Source organism: Pollicipes pollicipes, unplaced genomic scaffold (assembly GCF_011947565.3).
Source record: "Pollicipes pollicipes isolate AB1234 unplaced genomic scaffold, Ppol_2.1 Scaffold_7261;HRSCAF=8764_pilon_pilon_pilon, whole genome shotgun sequence".
Classification (NCBI taxonomy): Eukaryota; Metazoa; Arthropoda; class Thecostraca; order Pollicipedomorpha; family Pollicipedidae; genus Pollicipes; species Pollicipes pollicipes.
The window spans coordinates 49,008,155-49,028,483 of NW_023597054.1; the positions used below are offsets into that span (position 1 = coordinate 49,008,155).

Consider the following 20,329-nt stretch of genomic DNA (forward strand, 5'->3'; position numbering starts at 1 on the left):
CAGAAAAGCGCACCGATCGCTGCGGCCATCTGCGGTTGATGAGCTTAGCGGCCACGAGCGGATAACCAGCAACAAGTCGTGTCTTATCTCTCGGAAACGTTCTTATTTGTGAGCTAAGCTGACGGGAATTAGAGGCTAATGTCACATGTCGTACATGGTTTCTTTGTATTGGCTTTCCACAATTTAGGTATTAAAACGGACCGAGTAATTGCCATTCAGTCGTCACTAGCGGACCGATCCAAGTGAAGCGCTTTAGGTATTTTTTGGAACCGTAAATATTGGTTCTTGCTACCCATCGTCCAACAGAGATCGTCGTTAACGCCCACATGTGTCTGTTGATTGTGTGGCTTCCTACAACTACTATGTGCCCTATTAAAGTGTAAAACAGTGTAGTTCAGTGTCGTTTTGAATAACGTGCCGCCGACACTTAAAATGAAAGACTGTGGCGATAGGAGACAAGCTGTCCACATACCGGACCAACGAGGACACGTATGGGGGCATTTCTCTCTGAACAATTTCAAACAAAGGATCGAACTCCCGTTTCACTACAGATTTAATAGGCTATCCTTTCGTAGAATACCGTGCGACACACCCGCTCACACACACACGTGTCTGACCACTATCCTCCTGACGTTCGTGTCTGGGCCGCCCGCAGAGGACACGCCAGCATGTAGCGCGCTGCAATCTGCATCAAACGCGCCCTAACGAGGTGCGCTTACACCGCCGCCCTGCTCGCGGCACGAGCCACGGCGGCGCCGACCAATCAGCGAGGCGCCGTCGGAGACCGAGCCCGGCGAGGCAGCGGGCCGCCGGGCCGGGCGCACTGCCGGCGGTGCGCCAGTACAGCGGTGCCGACGGCAGCGGTGAGACGCGCGCCAGAGCGAGCGAGCAGCGACGGACGGCGCATAGTGAGCGGGTCGCGGCGGTGGGCGACGGTGGCGGCCGCGTCGGCGGAGATGTAGGCACATCTGAGCGCGCAGCAGACCGATGGAGCGCGTGCGACTGTTCGCCGCCTGCGCGGGGCTCCTGTTCTCCTGCTGCTACGCCAACTATGGGTCGTGGATGTGAGTACCGCGTGCGGCGACGCCGGGCGCCAGCGGGGCTTCCGCTCATCAAGCGGACAGCTGTGAGCCCGCGAGCTGTGACGGCAAATACGACCCTTAGCTCACCGCGCCGAGAACTGCAACAGGAGGCGGTATAACACAGCGATCCTGCAGGCAGCCCACACCGTCTGACTGACGCCCGCCGCCATCATCCGCTCTTCAAAGCTGCCGCGCGTTCGTGCGTCCGTGCGCAGCCGTCTGGCGCTCTGCACAGCGAGCGTGCCACCACCGTGAGCGCGCCGGCCTCTCGGCCCGCCTCTCAATCAGAAACAGTGACGTGCACGATGAGTTTGGCCCGGAAAAACAGGCTGCCGATGACAATTGACAAATGGCTCGGGTGTCGGGGCTCCTTCGGAGTCCGGCCGCCGCGCGCCGGGCTCCAGAGACCCGGCTGATATGTCACGCGGGATTCGTCCTGCGATGGGTCATTTACAGACGCCTGACAGCGCCGGGCGAGCATACAAATGTATTCAGCGCCCAAGATCGGTTCAGATTACACGGCCGGCTTTGTAACGTTTTGATTGATAATCGGCTTCAATACGATGCCTTGCAAAACGTATGTAAAGCGATGTTCGCATTGCGATGCATTTCTAACAAAGGTCTAACAACGGCTTCTTCGCCAAGTATGCATTATAAATTAGTCTTATCTCATGTGTTCTTGCGAACATCTTAGCAACGGCCATTCGATGACATTCATTGCCAAAATGGTGCCTTATTGCGCCTTGCGGGAAAGAACATCGTAGCAAGCGTGCCAGTAGCAAACAAATGTCACAGGTTGCCCAGCCATGCCTCCTTTCCCTCAGCTGGGACCATGTGCAGGGACAGGGCCTCCGCTCCTACCGCTGCCGCCGGCCGCCACCGTCCCAGCACAGTCACGGCGCCGGCCGCGGCCCGGACCGCCTGCATGCCGGCCGCAGCGCCGCAGCAGCGGTGGGCGCTCCGTTTACTGCCCCGTCCCACGGAAGCGACTGGCCGGCGCGGCCGTAAAGCGGCTGCTCCGGAGGGTGCGCGACAAGTAACGGCTCCGAGTCAGGCCGCGAGCACGGGGCGTCGGGGCGGCGGCCGGCTCATCGCCGCGGGCGACGGCGCAGGTCACGGCCGGCCACTGCTCGACAGTGGAACCTGGCGAGGCACGCAGCTGTTGAAGCTGCGTGTGGCGTCGCCCGCCTCTCACCCTGGCAGGAAGGGTAGACACCACCGGTAATCCAACCCCGTACCTCTGGTTTCCTAGACGTGCAGCTTAGCCGATATACCACCAGTGCCCCGAGGGCCCGTGGGGCTGGCTGGCCTGCTCTGCCCGTCCCTGACGTGACCCAGCGTGGCTACGAAATGCAACACGTCGCCGCATTTCGGTGTCGAGCCGATGCACCACCGATGCACCACCGATGCACCACCGATGCATATGTTGGTGGTGATCTGGTTGTACCCCGCTGGTGCTATAGATATGAGCGCAAGGTTGTCATCGTCGCCTGCAGCCACTATCAGTTTTCTTCATCATTGTTGCATCACACTTACTGGGTATCCGTGCGATGCTTATCCCTCAGCCATCATTTTGTGCCGTCAGTCCGCGCTTTTAGCAGCCAAATGTGACACCGCTGTCACGAGTCATGACGTGGAATCTGATCGGATGCAGTTTGGAGCGCGTTTTGCATCATAAGATGCATAGCACAGCTAAGTCGAATTCAAGATGTCCCGAATATACTCAAGACGTACACGGGGCATGCATTTCTCATGGACACGTCATTTTAAAATGATCTATTGACAGCAGAACTATGTTCTCTTACTTCGATTGCAGCAGACCATCAGCATGTTTGAAATACGTTCCCTATGAAAACCCTACAGTGTCACTCAATTGATAATAATAATAGTAATAACAATAACAGATCGGGTATTCTTTCGCTTGCGTGGTAGCCAAGTGAGGCAATCACTTGTCTCTTCGTTTGGCGCACGGATTGCGTGCGTTTTGTGCCATGCCTCAAATCACTCACGCTTTCAATACAAGAAGGTTATTTTCACCCCCCAGCCCTGCTGTCAATATCTTTTAGAGTCGAACCATATCCGGACATTGCCAGCCACTTTGGCATTCTCAGCAGCGGCCTGCCGTGCTATGCATGCTGTCATGCTCTTCATAGCCGCCATTGAAACGAACGGTTGGTACGTAGCGGACTGACAGTGATTCATTAACGACACTGACAACAAACGACACCGCCAGAGGCAGCGCGTTGGTGATGGCATTGTTTCGGATGGTTCATGGGTGGAAACCGATAAGCCATCTCCGTACCCACTACCCTAGCTGTTTATTGGAACCCAGCGAATGCAAATGTTGGCTTTCTTAACTTCCGTGTCTTGTTCAAAAACATTTTTGCTTTTTTGCTTTCCTTCGTACATTTATCCCAGCGTGCCCTCTCGCCTCCTCTCGGCGACCGCATCAGATCGCCGTGCACGGGCAGGCCGATCCTGTGGTCGCAGTAGTGCCGAGGTGCTTCACGCCCGCGCTATAGCGTCCGTGTGGCCGCCGCGCACGTCTGGAGGACGGCGGTGTGGGCGATCGGCAGAACAGCTCCGCCGGGCTTCTCTGCACGTGCGACGTGCAGGTATTGTTGTCAGCGCTGCGATCGCCTGTGAGGCTGTAGTCACGCTCAGTTTTCAGTCGGCGTGGTCTCAACGCCCCGTCGTATCACGCGTTGCGGCGGGAAACGAATGCCGTCTTAAATCCAGCGCATTGCGTCGACGAACGTTAGCGACCGCCGTCTGATCGGTAAAGATGCAGCCCGGAGGGAAACAGGGGCGGTTTCAGCTCGATAACATCTTATTCGTGTTTTATCGGGGCATAAAAAGGTGTTCTCATTAACTTCAGATAACAATAATTAATGTCATTATTCAGGTGCGGACCTGAGTTAAAGAGCTGCATCGCGTGACAGGGCTTCGGTCGGAGCCGGCGGCCGGCGGCCGGCGGCCTGCCTTGTCAGCCGCCCGGTCGAGCGCTCCAGCGAGATGACACGCCGTCCCGCGCCTGAATGACGCTGCAAAGGCACGGCCCTACACCAGGATACGACACAATGCAGTCGCTTTTAACCAGGGCGGCGGCAGCCCGAAGCGACCGACCCGCTAGCTGCCGCTGGGCGGTTTAATTACTTCATGCAAGGTCTGATTTTCGCGGCACGTGCAATCGCACCAAGCTGTACCGCGTTAACGGCTCGTTTAGTTTCTGAAGATGACATTTTGAGCTGTCAGGTTCAATTTATCGACATCCTGGTGAGTTGCAGCGCATTACGTCTAGTACAATACCGCAACATAAGTGCTATACAGCTTTCTCCCATCGACTGTGCAGACCGTAAGTCTGTAGTGGTGCGTTTCTCAGAGGAACTCGCACGCCGCGCAGTACCATTGATATACATTAATCCCGCTCCTGATACTCATGTAATCTGACCTAATATCGTAACGTGACACACACATTGCTGGTTGCGGGGGCGGCTTTTGTAACAAAAGCCAGAAAGTTTGTTATCAGCGCAACGGGCGTCTGGATTGCTTAATGCACTACGCTGACAGAGCAGCTATTTATAGGATTACGCGACATTATCGTGACGGCCGAGCTGTCCAGAAAACTGCAACGTCTAGACAAACTTCGCCGCCTGGCTGCGCACCGTCAATGCACTCAGGCCCAGGTTCTTTAATGCCTCCCGCCGCTACGATACATGCGTTACCTGCGGTCAGAAACGTAATTGCCGCCACAGCGATAAATGCCATTCTGAAATGCGACTTTGTTTATTAAATGGGCAAGGAATGCAGCTCAATCTCAGCTCATGCTGACCGCCAGCATGCAAATCCAATCACCGCTGGCCGCGCGGGCACTTTCTAATCCAATACTCGCAGTCGTGCTAAGAGGGATGGCTCGGCTCATGCCGGACCTTGACTGCGGCTAGAGGCCTGACCTTTGTCCCGCTCTGATAAAAGACACGCCAGACACTTCACCTCCGCTGCTCACAGACATGCCCATCAGGCGGCGGCGTCGGCCGGCGCTGTGCCGCCGGTGGGCGAGGCCGCGCCGGGAATGTGAGGCAGGCGGCCGCTTTAGTCAGGCGAGCCGCTCTGGAACGGGCTCCAGCGGGAGATCCGATCCAGTCCCCGAGGGGATTCGGCTGAGTGGCGGCGGGGCGCGGTGGGCGCGCTCTACCAGTCAGATTCGTGGTCGCTGCCCCTGACCCGCCCGCCCTGAGAACAACTCCTGCCGCCTCGTCTCTACACGGCAGCACCGAACTCGGCCGTCGCTATGGCAACGGCCTAGTTTTGCATATCTCACGGCCACATCACGAGACCTCTTCTTGTGGGTTTTCTCGGACCTTGAGATGGAATACTGCCAATGGTGGTCATGCAAGCGCCGGAGATACTGGCCGCCGGTCTGCGTGGCAGCACCGGCGGCGAGACTCTCACGGAGCGCCGCGGCGTTGCGCGCTAACACCAGCCCCGCTAGCGCCCGCGATCGACGCCTGGTGGCTCTGCGACGCCGGCACAGCAACTTCAGCAGTCGGGAATAGCCCACCCGCGGGTAAAGCCACCAGAGCTGATGCACTGGGCGATGGGGCGTACGATGTCACCTGTCAAGAGCGGGACAACGTGGCTGCAGGGCCCGCTGAAACAATCTTGCCACAGTGTGCTTCTTTAGTTACGCGTTGAAGGTCACGATAAAGGTTTTTTGTCTTGAACATGAGACACCATTAGCTCACTGTTAGTGACGTCATTGGATAAAAGACGCGTTGTCGACAGTGACTGCAAAAGCAAAGCGAGTTTGAAGTTATCCGATGAAGATGCATACCATTCATAGGCACTGGATTTTGAGAAGGCGTGCTGTGGGAAAAACGAACTGACACGAGGAACACCTTCGGTGCATGTGATGGCTATTTGTCATTGACTTAAACGGACAGCTTGCTTTTGTCGGTGGGAAGTGTTGGCTTCACCAACTTAGAACTTTTGAACCTTCGACCCTTCGAGTTGTATGTTTCGTCGTAGAAGGCTAAGTGCGACAATGCCATTGAGTTAAATGGAAGAAGAGGAGACTGCGAAGGATGCTAATGCTGATGGATGAGCTAGCTGTAGATGCAGCTAATTGCTACCTGTTCTGGTTTGATGCATGACACCCAAATCAAACCTGGCGGTGAACAGATGCCTGAAATTGGCCATGCCTCGCAGCTTATGCATGATCAGTCGTGGCAAAGCACGCAATACAGTGGAAACACAGAAACGCATTTAGCAAAATGCGCCCGTCTCGCATTGGCCCACCCAGCACCTCCACCGGGTGAAAGTCCACCACGGCACCGAGACGACTCGCCAGCGGAGCCTGCGCGGCGGCCGGTCCCGCTCCTGCGGCCCAATTACTGAGCGGACAGCCGACGGCGCGCCGCCGCCGGGCCGCGCCGTAAACAGTCATTGTGCGCGGACCCGGCCAGGAAGTCTGCCCTGCCGTCGCCGCCATTATCCGCGACGCGGCGCGGCTCGCGACCGATTGAAATCGCGGCCCAATTAATGTCGCCGGTCACTGGTCAGGAAATGACCAGCGCAGGTGGCCGCGCCGCTCAGTATTGTTCGTGTTGACGGGCTCAGCCGCCGGCGGCGCTGCGGCGCGGAGACGTGCCGGCTGATCTGGGAGGGCGCACTCTGGGAGAGCTGGGAGCGTGTGGGAGGGCTAGCGTAGGTCTGGGAGAGCTGGGAGCCTGTGGGAGGGCTGGCGCAGGTCTGGGAGAGCTGGGAGCGTGTGGGAGGGCTGGCGTAGGTCTGGGAGAGCTGGGAGCGTGTGGGAGGGCTGGCGTAGGTCTGGGAGGGCGCACTCTGGCAGAGCTGGGGGCGTGTGGGAGGGCTAGCGTAGGTCTGGGAGGGCGCACTCTGGCAGAGCTGGGGGCGTGTGGGAGGGCTGGCGTAGGTCTGGGAGGGCTCACTCTGGCAGAGCTGGGGGCGTGTGGGAGGGCTGAACCAGGTCTGGGAGAGCAGGAGGCGTCTTTGAGAGCTGGCGCAGGTCTGAGAGAGCTGGGGACGTATGGGAGGGCTGGCGCAGATCTGGGAGGGCTGGTGGAGTTGGGAAGGCCTCGCCCAGGTCTGGCAGAGCAGGAGGCGTCTTTGAGAGCTGGCGCAGGTCTGAGAAGAATGGTGGAGATCTGGGACGGCTGTCGAGGTTCACGCTGGTTCCGCATCTGAACCCGTTTACTCGGCTTCACTAAGGAGGAAGGGGTCTGCCAGGCGAAAAGCGAGGCACAAATGGCGACTGCAGAACGGCAGAAATCACTCCTTTTTACATATACATGCAACAACATTTTTACATATACATATACATGCAACAAACAGCTTCGCTTCGTGGACCGAATGCGCAGCCAAACGTCGCCCACAACTCATCTCGGAAACTTAATTGCGCATATTAGTGTGACTGAGCCCAGTCTAACATATGACGTTAGTGCATCTTCATGTCCGTTTGCATAACCATGAGGCCGATGACCGGTTTGGGCGATAAGGGTGACACTTGGTGGCACCGGTGATGTGTTCATCGTTCGGGTTTATAATGGCATACGTGCTCGTGAAAGAACGGTAGCTGTCATGTTGGATAAGACTGATGAGGCAAACCGGTTTAAAGTGATATTAAATAGTTGGTCCTAAAATACAAAATGATGTTTCAGCAACACAAATTCAGGTGCGCTGAAAGGACGCACACTGGTGAGCAGAGCAAAACGTATACCATGCGTCATAGTTCTTGTCGGTTTTGAGCCCATCGTTTTCAGCGATGTCCACAAACGTAGCTTCATGACACCAGCTGTTTTTCACACCAGAGCGGGTGGTGATTCTCATCCGCCCTGCAGCAGCCTTGGCACATCTGTCTCTTATCCACGTCATCTCCGCCTGAGCCCTCGGACGAAGCGCAGGAGCCTGAGAGCCTCTGAACCACTGGGCCGCAGTCTGCAGCGCGCACACGTGGGCGAAATCACCCGAGTGACCCCTCCCACTCTCTCCGAAGCCGTCAAAACACCTCACAGCCGCAATCAATTTCGAATTAATGAAGGTGCGCTGCCCTGGGTCGGCAGGCCGGCTGGGCATGTCAGGTGGCCCTCGGAGGTGGGCGCGGGTCACAGAGGAGCGAGGTTTCGCGCGCAGCACGCGCGTAATGATGTGACGGCCGGTGGGGCACGGCGATTGGAGATTAGTGACGCTCCGGACTGACTCACTTTGATTATGGCTGCGTCAGCTGGTCGTGATTGATCGGCTGTGACCTTGCCGGGTCAAGCTGGGTGGTCAGGAAGTCATGACGCAGATTACAGGCCTGACGAAGAAAGTGAGGTGGTCTGTCCGGATAGACACCGCTCGCCCCGTTGCACGTGGTGTTTTGGCCCCAGTTAGACATCAGGCACGTGGTTTGATGGCTCCATTTGGATCCATTCAAACGCCGGTACTTTACTCAAATCTCCTAACGGGTCTCAATACTCGGAATAGTACAGCAGAGTATTTAATACTTCCACCGTATTTTTCTCGTATGGTTGTGAGGCCCATGGCTTGACGCACTGGTCGCAGTATTTCTAACTGGGGATACCTTCCCCGAATCGTGCATAATGGGCGCCTGGCGGTCTCGATAGGCCCCAATCAGCACGGCCGCAGATGCAATCTCAGCTTCAGTTCTCGTAAAGTACGGTGTTGCGGTTGCATATTGGTCAGCTGCGACGCAAAACCCTTGTGCCTGTACTAAGAAATGTTCCGTATCGAGAAATCCCGCCTGACCAGGTTTTGTAGTCAATTCTGTTTTTAGCAGTCACGTTTCTCGAAACGCTGCCAATTATACTCTTCCGACTGTCATGGCTAGATATCTGCGCACATGTTGGCCTTCATACATCTCCAAGCGCACCTGCTTTCTGCACTTGCTCATGCTCGCTTCTGGCCCTGAATCCAGTTAGCTTTACAAGAGTGCACGCACCCCAAGCGTATTTCGTATAGATTTTAAACCCTGAACCGAAGGCCTAAAGCCCAAATATAGAATGGATCCGTTGAAATGATAAGCTATTGTTGTATCACGTAGCCGTCAAAGATCCATTCATGTCCACCTTTTACGAAACATCATGTTCGTAATCCCGGACGGAATGTTCCGTCGGTGAGTTATTGTAGTGTTATTGACATGCATTTTCCATTGCGCGGAATCAATCAGATGCTTTCATTTCTTAGGATGGTAGCATTGTCCAGGAGCGTGGGAGCATTACGGAAGGTGGGGGGGGGGGGGGGGGGAGGCTTATCGTATTTGGAGGTTAATTCTTTCCATACATTGCCCGGGATTGATTAGCTTTTACAAATAGAGAGGAGAGTGATAGTGCTCCTATCGCCATTTCAGCAAGGCATGTTGCACTTTCGACAATCTTACACACCTTTTTAGTTACGGAACATTTCCAAGCGCAGAATGGCAAAATCTCAAAAGCCACCTCAAAAGCCAAGTGATCCTCAAAGTGTGCTTCTCAGTGCAAATGAAAAGTGCAAATGCCCCCCAAAAGGAGCACCTGCACACCTTAAAAGCTGCATGATCATCAGAACGAAGGGCAGTTAAGTCGAAGTCGAGGAGCATCGAATGTCTACGAAGATCTCGTTTTCGTTTGAACGCTTCTAAACCTTCTCGGCATGCCACGCAACGGCCAGAAAATATCGCCTTCGTACACTTGCCCGTCAACAGTGCATGTGCTGCCCTTTGCCGCTTTCTAGATAAGCCAGGCGCATCTAGCTGTCAATTTGCTGCAGCAGGAATGTGGCCAGTAAGTTCCTCCTCGTCCGGCGGAGCGGCGGCATTAACCACCTGTCCCCGAGCGGCGGCCTTAACCAGCGACGTGGGCTGGTAAAACTGCTGGGCCCTGCCTTCGGTCTATCTAGGCTTTTTTGCGCCCAATTGCTCCGCCTGCCTTAGATTTGAGTAAATTCAGTTTGCGATTTAGAGTTGGTTGAAGCATGGCTTTAACACTTGTTTGTTGTCACATGCACTGCTTCATTTTCTCGGCCGTTTTATGTTGGGTTCAGATCGCTCCGTGTCGGACGGGAAAAATGAGCTACAAGTTGGGAGAAGGCGCCCTGAGCCCCTGTGCTGAATTCTGAGCCACACCCCAGTTTGAACTAGCCAACATGAATGAGTACTTAAAAATAAGTCTATCATTCATACGACTCGTTTAGGGATAATCCAACTTGGTGGTTGCACGTGTATTTGTCGCAGATCCAAATCTAAAGCGTTGGACTCAGCATTAAGCTGATGATGTTTGTGATACTTGCCCCAAAAGCTTCATCGCATTATTTTTCCCTGAGCGGACTGCAGTCTGTTATCTTGAAACGATCATTGACGTTGCAGACGCCGTACATGCCAGTTCTCCCTCATCTAAGCTTCGGCAGGTCAACGTCAAGCAATTTTTTCCTGACTTCTGTCTCTTTTTCATCGGTGCTCTCCACGGGGGTGTTCTGCTCACCACCCTCTTAACTGTCCTCCGGTATGCGCTCTCCACACCACACTCACACGACACCACGCCACCGCGCACCTCCCACCTGAGGTGCTCTGCTCTTCTTCTGGCCCTGGCGCCAGCGAGCAGGTCCGTTCGTCAGCCCTGGTTCGGCGGAGCACGTCTGGGCTCCGGTATGGCGTGGGGAGGGGTGAGGGCTGCGTCCGACTGACGACTCCGGCGGACAGGGTGCGGGGCTGGTCCCGCCGATGGTATCTCGGCGCGGCACGGGCGTCTCCCAGGCGGCCGCTCCGGCCGCGGCGCCCTCGGCCGGGTCTCAGACGGGCGAGGGCGGGGCTGACCTGACCGGGCGACACGGGTCGGCAGACCGAACATCAGGGAGAGGTGCCGAGGGACGGACAGGGGCGGGGCTGACCTGACCGCGTGACGCGGGTCGGCGGACTGAACATCAGGGAGAGGTACCGAGGGACGGACAGGGCGGGGCTGACCTGACCGGGTGACACGGGTCGGCGGACCGAACATCAGGCAGAGGTGCCGAGGGACGGACAAGGTCGGACTGACCAGACCGGGTGACACGGGTCGGCGGACCGAACATCAGGGAGAGGTGCCGAGGGACGGACGGAACGCCTGTACCAGGTGAACCAAACTTTGGTAACGACTGGGTCCGCGACATGGAAAAACATGGAGTGCTATTGCTGCCGAGTGGTAAGGTAAAAAAGAAAACTTGGAAAAAACGAAACACGCGGATGCAAAGTGAACCAAGATACATCAAGCTTATCATGTATATATATATATATATATATATATATATATATATATATATATATATATATATATATGTGTGTGTGTGTGTGTGTGTGTGTGTGTGTGTGTGTGTGTGTGTGTGTGTGTGTGTATATTTGCACGGAGTGTGAATGAAAGCTGTCGTGCTAAAATGAACAACTTTGACTCATAATCCACCAATCGGTGGGAATTAATAAATTTTAAAATAGCATGGCAAGGCTTATTTCATAATTTCAAGCAAGATGCAGCCTATATCGATACGGAGGAAATTGCCAAACTGCCGTCGACGCTCTGGCTTCCATTTCACACAACCAACCGGATTCACTAGCAGCACCTGACAGCCAGTAGCCTCGGTTCGGCCTTGCCTGGGTGGGAATGGTCACATCGCTCATTTTTGACGCTGTCTAAACAGCCGGACCAAATGACTTTAGATGTGTGATCAATTCACGATGTGAAGCCCGGTAGCTTTATAAGAAACCCGGTACAGCAGGCTGGTGAAGAGCTTTGTCACGATTGCCCTTGCACCTTAATAGCACGTACGCTGAGCTTTTATTGGTCAGTAACGGCTATCGTCTTATGGTTTATAGCTGATATTCTTCTCCAACGATTATTAAACGGATGCACGGAAATATTATGGTATCTAAAACACACGATGTCGAAGCATTATGCACACGCAAGCTTAATCATGCTCGGTTCACCGGAGATATATGTGTAAGCGTTTCTGCGGCTTTGGATGAGCAATCTGTAGAATGGTGCTCTCTAGAACGCTTATCTAAGCTTACCACCTGTTCATCCTTTAAGGCGCATCAACACCCACCCTTTGGCGTATAACTTGTTTTGACTCATACCAAATGACGCCTAGGTGCTGATGGCTTTCCCTGTCACAGTGCCGTTGACACACACGCTGTGGATCTCGTCTAGTGGGGAGGGGGCCTACAACGTGGCAACGGCTGTAATCGGTCATGCATCGACATCAAACGCCTCGGGACGCTCAGGCATTAATGAGAGCCATTATCCCTCCCAATGCATATAACCACATTCGTTACGAGAACGATTGGCAATCTCCGGAAGCAAAGCGGCCACCCGAGCAGAATAGCAGAAGCAGAGCAGGCCAGCGGTTTTCGCGTTGGATCCATCTAATCATCACGAGAGTTGTTGCAGGGCTTTGGCACCGGCAGGCCGCACTGTGACTCGCTGCTGAGCAGGCGTGTACAGCGTAAGCCATGCAGACCAGGCACGACGCTGGCGATAATACTCCGGCCGGGAGACGACCGAGAAAAACGAGCTTGATCGAGAGGAACACCCAGACTGTGTCCGCGGGTGGTCAGCACCATGTTTTTGTGTCGCTCCGTTCTAAAGGGAATTAAGCTCATAATTTCCGTCGTCAGGCTCGGCAACGCGGAAGGAGGAGATAATATGGGAAGGAAGGCAACAGCCCGCGGCGCGACCCGTTCAAGGCATAAGAACTGGGTACGGTCGAAAATCCCCACCGCACCATGTGCTCGCAATGATTTATTAGTTGAAATGAGCGGCTCAAAAGCTGCTCTGCGTGACAAAGGGCCCGCTTCGCTAATCAGCCATCACTCACACGTAACCGAGGCGGACGTGGTGTGCACACACGCCCGTCGCCCGGCGGCGGCGTCATAAATCCTCCCTTGTCGTCGCAACTGCCGGCTGCCAGTGGCAGCGGCCACGGCAGCGGCGGCCACCCATCAATTACGGGACAGCCCGGCGCCGGGGGCGCCGTGGCCGCCGGCGTTCGGCGTTGGCGACTGCTCGGGCCGCCGGTGACCCAGCCCACGTGACGCCGCCCGCCCTGCCAGTCGGTGCCGCCGGGCGTCGGCAGTACCGTTTGAGTTCGCCGGCTCACTTATTAATGGGCGATTGTCGTGGTCCCAGTCACGCCCACCCATTTAGAGTGGGCTCTCTTCGTCAAGTTCATGTTTAAACAAATGAAATCGTGGTGATCTGGGCGTTATGGATCCCGGGCGGTCGGCGCCGTCGCGGTTTCCCCGCGGGATATGCGGGCTTTCGCCCGACTCGGCCGGCGTTGCGAATTAATTAATACGATTACCCAGAAGTGACGGAACGCCTGCGGAATGGCTCATATCTCAGTCTCGTCGTCACAGCTCGCCGTACGGGTTACGAAGCGGAACCAGATCCCGCCTTTACCGTCCCGTGGCCGAGTGCTCTTGATGGCAGCCAACCGGTTGAGCGATCCGCGAACGGGGCAGAGACTGCACAAGCTCGCACAGAAGAGCTTCGGAAGGCGCATGTGACTGTGGCTGCTTCTCGAGCGCATGCATTCAGACGACCTGTGGGATTGTCTTCGAGACCCTTCCATCACGTGCATTCGGCGAAGTGTCCGCCCGAGCCGGTGCGCGGTGGAGCATTTACATGTATTATTCGCTGTCGTGCATTTCAGGAACCTGGGCATGCAGGGCCTGGACGTGTGGAGGAACCCGCAGATCTACGTGGTCGGCACGTCACCGTTGTGCGGCAGAATATCGGGTCTCAGCCCTGGACAGAGAAAGCTCTGTCAGTTGCGACAGGTCAGTCATGCCGAGCCTCTGCAGTGCAGGCAGGTCGTCCAGAATGACCTACCCCTTCACTGCAAGCGGGCTAGTCAGAGCAATCCACTGCGGTGCGGATCGGTCAGTCAGACCGACCTGCGGTGCAGACAGGTCAGTCAGACCGACCCCCCTGCAGTGCGGACAGGGCAGTCAGACCGACCTGCCTGCGGTGCGGGCAGGTCAGTCACACCGACCTCCCTGCGGTGCAGACAGGTCAGTCAGACCGACCTGCGGTGCAGACAGGTCAGTCAGACCGACCCCCCTGCAGTGCGGACAGGTCAGTCATACCGACCCTCCTGCGGTGCGGACAGGTCAGTCATACCGACCTGCCTGCGGTGCGGACGTGTCAGTCAGACCGACCCTCCTGCGGTGCGGATTGGTCAGTCAGACCGACCCCCTGCGGTGCGGACAGGCCAGTCAGATCGACCCCCTGCAGTGCGGACAGGTCAGTCAGACCGACCCCCCTGCGGTGCGGATAGGTCAGTCAGACCGACCCCCTGCGGTGCGGACAGGTCAGTCAGACCGACCGCCTGCGATGCGGAGGGGTCAGTCACACCGACCTCCCTGCGATACGGAGAGGTCAGTCACACTGACCCGCCTGCAGTGCGGACAGGTCTTAGCCGGAGCCAGAACTATCTGTGTTGGTGTGAATAAGTAAATCAGGTCAGACTCCCTGAAGAGATAATGATGACGGGGGCGCTAATTGAGACTCCCTAGTCGAAAAGCTATCGCACCTCAGTGGCTAACATTCCATGAAGTACTAGAGATTTGATTTGATTTGAAGATTTGTACTATATATCACTCGCAGCGAGACATTTAACACCTCTCAGCAAAATATGTTTCATTAATATCCCAGACGTCGCTTTCTTTTAGATTTTAAAGCCTCAGCATACAGTTGCAGCTGTGGTGACCCCTGCCTTCCTCTCAGCCATATAGCTCTTCACTCTCACATCCTCTTGCAAGCTTGCCGCCGCAGGCCGGTTGGCCAACACCCTCCCGCCCTCCAACGGCATACTCCGCTCGTCTGCGGCCGTGCCGCCGTGATTGGCTGGCAGCGCCTGGCCGTGACCCCGCTGACCTGACGTGACCCCGCAGGACCACATGGGGAGCGTGGGCCGCGGCGCCCGGGCAGGCATCGCCGAGTGCCAGCACCAGTTCCGCAACAGCCGCTGGAACTGCTCCACCGTCGACGACTCGTCCGTGTTCGGACCCGTCCTGCAGATCCGTGAGTGGCAGGCGAGCGCTCAGACGCGATAGCGCAAAGATTCCGTGACGGCGAGGCATGGGATCAGCACGGTAGACTTGCACTTAAGTCACGATTGACTTGGAAGTTGCACGCTGTATTTGGCGTGACTTACCTGACAGACACGATCAAGGTGGTATAGCCTGTTGGTGGAGTGCATCTATTTGCATTTATCAAGCAAATCGTCATCTTAATAAGCACTGAAGGTGACATGCGTCAGCAATCCGTGGAAAACACACACATACGTTTTTGCAAACAAACCAAAAAAGTTAAAAATCCTGTTTGAAAAAAACTTTGACCTTTATCAAAGCTAGTCCATATTCCTGCACGTCGATAACTATCCCGGGCGAGGGCCACAGGTCAGCCTTCCACCAACTAAGCGTTGTGTTTTTGTGACGTCAGTTTGCCCCGAACTCTGCCAGCTCGGCCCGGGGGCGCCTAGTAATTTGGCCGCGTCCGGGAAACTGGAAGCACGTGTATGATTCTCCTGGGCGTCCGCTCTTCCTGCCAGGGTGAGAGGCAGGCGGGGCCATCTGGCCTCAGCAACTGAGTGCGTCATGAAAACAAAAAAAGCATGACATGACGAGACAGTTTCGCCGCGAGAGTGTCAGTTTGGTCCGCAGGCGTCGGCTTGGCTACCGCCGGTTGGCTCGCTCACAGCTGATTGGCTCGTGCTGACCCGTTCTCGGGTCGAGTATTGCCCCTCCCCCCTCCCCCGGCGGCGGAGGTGCCGTGATGTTGTTTTGCAGTCTAGACGCTTCAGTCGGACGAGCCCATCTGCCAACCAGCAGACGCCGAGAGTGCGCCTGCTGCTCTGTGCTGCCGTAGCGGTGTTCGCGTGGACTCAGTTTGGCGTGCACTGGCCAGTAGATGCCGCTTTTTTGTTCCGGGTAACAGTAAACATGAATATCAAGGCCAAGTTTCCTCGACACGTCGCGTGCTTAGTGATGCCGTTGCACCTCAGCGAATGAATGGCAATTGCCTCTTTGTTCAGGAAGTGCCGTGTTCCTGACATGCAGGCAGGACATTTAGGCAGGGCTCAGCTTACCCAAGCGACTCCCTGAGAGCCCACGGATCTGGCTGGCACTTGAAGTTTCGTGCGGGTGCTAAACATGAACCATTCCATCCTGTTTGGTGGCCTCTCTAGGCGACGTTTGTTCGACACACAAAGTTTACAATTGGCCCCGTTAATTGGCGTGTATTGCCCCAAACTCGGTCCGTTGTCGGCCCTCGGTTGTTTTCCTCTGAGTTGGTGCTTACTCAGTGATTGCCCTATGTAAACACAATGGCTGTGCCTCACGGTGACCCCTGGCGCGCAAACACGGCGGAACCGCGTGGGAACGCCAAGGAAACAAAACTACTCGGTCATACGGCGAGCCACGAGGTAATCAACTTAAGTGCTGAACCGCCCCCACGTGGCCCGGAGTGACCCGGTGTGAATCACGCCGCAGTCTACGGAACGGGCCTGCTGAGTCATCCGGCAGTGCCTGGCAAGACTCCCCGTTGTCTGGCTGTCTTATGGCCCGCGGCTGGTCCGTGCCACTGGCTGCGATGCCAGGGGCGATACAGATTCCACTGGCGCAGTGACGTGGCTGGGGTTTGGCCCAGCAGAAGGCCAAATGGGGTCAGAGTATTCTGCTCTTTCGGGCAAAGGGGCACTCTTGGTCGACACCCTGTTTTGGTACAAAGGTCGGTTTACGGGGAGGTTTGGGAACTTATTTTGATGCATTGGGGCCTGTTTTGTATGTTCCAGAAGCCTGACGAGCGTCTAGACGGTCAAAAATTGTAAGGCCTTTGATCCCAGTGGAGGCCCCGTCTCCCTTGGGGAAGGGGCCCAAAAGCTACCCATTTAGCCACGTCAGTCTTGCTCAAGAGTGGAAAAGGTAGAGCGATGACAACTTTAATGCGTAGCTCCAGTGCGAAGGCTAACCGAAGTAAAGATGCAACGAAAGGAATATGAAACAAATGCATCCAAAATATGCCCGTTGGGCAGTTACATCACCTGGCGTGCTCTGAAGACTTCACGTCCGGAAATAGCTGCACCCTGGAGACGTCGCAATATGTCAAAATCCGTCGTCATTGTGGTGACCTGGCCAGTGCTCTGGCAACGTCTCTGGAAGCGGCGTTCACGCACTACATCGCGGCCGCTGATCAGGTGACCTGACCTGGCCTCCGACAAAGTTTTGGAAGGCGGCATTCGCTCACACCATGGTACACCGGTGTGACAACCTGACCTGACCTGACCTGACCAGACCTTACCTGACCTGACCTCTGACAGCGTCCCGGGAGGCGGTGTTCGCGCACTCGATCACGGCCGCCGGTGTGGTGGCCTGACCTAATCTGACCTGATCTCCGGCAGCGTCCCGGGAAACGGCGTTTGCGCACTCGATCGCGGCCGCCGGTGTGGTGACCTGACCTGACCTGACCTGATCTCCGGCAGCGTCCCGGGAGGCGGCGTTCGCGCACTCGATCGCGGCCGCCGGTGTGGTGATGTCGGTGTCGCGCGCCTGTCGGGATGGTCAGCTGGCCTCCTGCGGGCTGTTTCCCGGTCAGCACGACCGGCTGACCTCGACCCCGAGTGGACCTGGGGCGGCTGCGGGCGACAACATCCAGTACGGCTACAGGTGAGGGGGCATGGCGCCCACTGCCGCCAGCGGATCGGTTGCTCGTCTGGGGCGGGGGCCTGGACCAGCCGCGCTCGGGTGCGGTGCGGCTGCTGTCGACATGACAGACATCGTGGTTAGTGTATTGGACACCTCGCTTTCAGTTGTTGCCCCGTCTGCTTGTGTTCAGTTTCACAAAAGAACACACAATTTCATTCCACGAGTTATATCGTGCTGGACTCCACGTGGGATTGCAAAAAGTAAATGGCCAGTGTCTGGTGCGCAATCCTTTTGTGCTGGACTGAATGTCTCAAGGACTCGGAGCACTAGAGCAGGACCGGCCATTGCTATTCCCATGCTGGAATGGGACATCGACCGCCTCGCCCGGAACACAAAGCAGTCCAATTTCTGGACTTAACGATAAATCATCGCGACCAGAGATACTAAGCCAGCGACAACGGGGGGCGAAGAGTTATGGCGACAAATGCCTATTAAAGTGATGGACGGCCACCAACAGAACAGCCTGGAGCTTAGCAGCAGCCTTGATCGCGGCCAGTAAAGCGCTGACGGCGGGGAAAGATTTAGAGTTACCCTCGTTTCCTAGTTCAGCCCGTTCGCTCGCAATTTATTGCTCAGAAATGACGAAAAAATGCCTTTGTTGTGGACGGTTTTAAAGTGAAGAAACAACTATGAAAGCGACTTGTTTGATGTATGGCAGCTTTATCATTCGAGAATCTGGGGATGAGTAAAGTATACATTATTGCAAAGCAGGCGTAGATATTTCAAATCCAATGAGGCCTCAGCAGAGTCTACGCATTCTTGGTGTAAATATATCCGTTAGTAGTGTTTAAAACTACCTTTTCGCTCCGTTTGAAATAGTCACTTTATATGTAAATCGAGCACCTTAACGCTCTACGATGTCGGGTTGTTCGGGGCGGAGGGGGTGTGTCGCCGCTACTGTGAAGGACTGGTGAGGTGCTTGGAGTGAGGAGTATCTAAAATGTTTTGCAAACGCTGTCGGGCAACGCGATTGCTGCCAAAATATTAAGAATAAGACTTCCTGCCAAAATCAACTTCTTCCAGTTGAAGACACATGGATTGCCGAAAAATTACTCAAAAGTTGGTCTATAATTACACATACAACACACATTTTGGGGCTTTTGAAATAACGAGTCATATCACGAACAAAACTGAACCCAAATTCATACCCTTACCGTTGTATTGTTATTTTTCCGACCATTGTTAACCTTATTGTATTGACCTTTTGCACGATAGATAAATGCACTGAAAAGCTTTCTCAATTTAAAAAAAGTTTTTTATGTTTTATCGAGCTATAGTACATGATAGACTCACTGATAAGGAAAAAGTTGTGTTTATGAAAATTCCTCAGCATGCAATAGGGGAAGCATATGTATCGAACTAAGAACATGTTCTTGATATTTAACGAGATGGTTCAAAGGCATTTCTCAAGCCCATACCTTAAGTTCACCCACAAACTAGGAAAATACTAGGCCCAGGAATCAGCAGTATGCATCAGTCGAGGGCGTCGGATGCCGGCTGCCCCATTATTGTTCACATCGTTGCTGCGTGGAGTAAGACGGGTTTTAACACGCGCTCGGGCGGGGGTGAAATTGATCCCCCCCGAAGGTTTTCCAGAATGGTTTCCGAACGGCGCGGCGTAGCCGCGCCAAATTTTCAGAGCTGTTCACAATTAAATAACGGAGTGTTTAATGCAAGAAATTTAGATGCACCTTTTAAGGTCACTGACCTACGGCAGGTCAAAATCAGGCCATGGTTTCAGCAAAGTCAATTTCTAGGGAATCGTTCAATCTTATGCAACAACAGAGTGTTTGACAAAGCTTTACATCTTTGAGATGCCTTATATGGCAACACAGGCATTGAATGAGTAAGTTAAGTTAACCAAAGGTCACGTATGAAGGTCTGACCAAAGTCAAAACGAACCTGTTTTATTGCTCTAGAGCTAGGGCTTGGTATTTTCCGGTGCTCATTTTGAATATATTGATAGCATGAACCGCATCATGCATTTTCGTTTGACTTCTTAGAGGTTCTAATAGGTCATTGACCTAAGATGCCCCAGGTCGATATTTTTAAAGAACATACTACCAAGCGCAGTCTTTGTCCCTTATTCAAATGCAAAACTCGGGGCAGTCTTGTGTGATTTTGGTTACCATGATCTTCAAAAGGTCAAACAAGGTCACCGACCTTAGCTGAGCATGTGACCTTTTGCTTAGAAATAGTTTTCTAGGTTCGGGGAGCACTTTGGATACCAACCTGATATTTGGCCTTGTTTGGCCTTCTTTGGCTCCATACCTGTTCATTAAGGTGTGATCTTGCTTATAAATTTCTGTGAAACACGTCTCGCTAAAAATCGCTGATAAATTGGTATGTGGTAAGAAAATAAACACTGAAAAGTTTTAAAAAGGTTCTGGCCAGTATAAAATGACATCCCGAAAAATGCAAGTGCTGTAACTAATAAAGTGATTTTCTGTGCTCACACACGAAATGTCTACCTGCTGCCCAAGCAATCCAACGCATGTAATTTTAAATCAAAGTA

General features: G+C 54.5%; 1 pseudogene; it reads left to right on the forward strand.

Annotated features, from left to right (window-relative positions):
• The first annotated feature begins 839 nt into the window (after nucleotides 1-839).
• The window catches only part of LOC119111569 (protein Wnt-5a-like), a 20,970-nt pseudogene continuing 1,480 nt past the window's right edge, over nucleotides 840-20,329 (forward strand).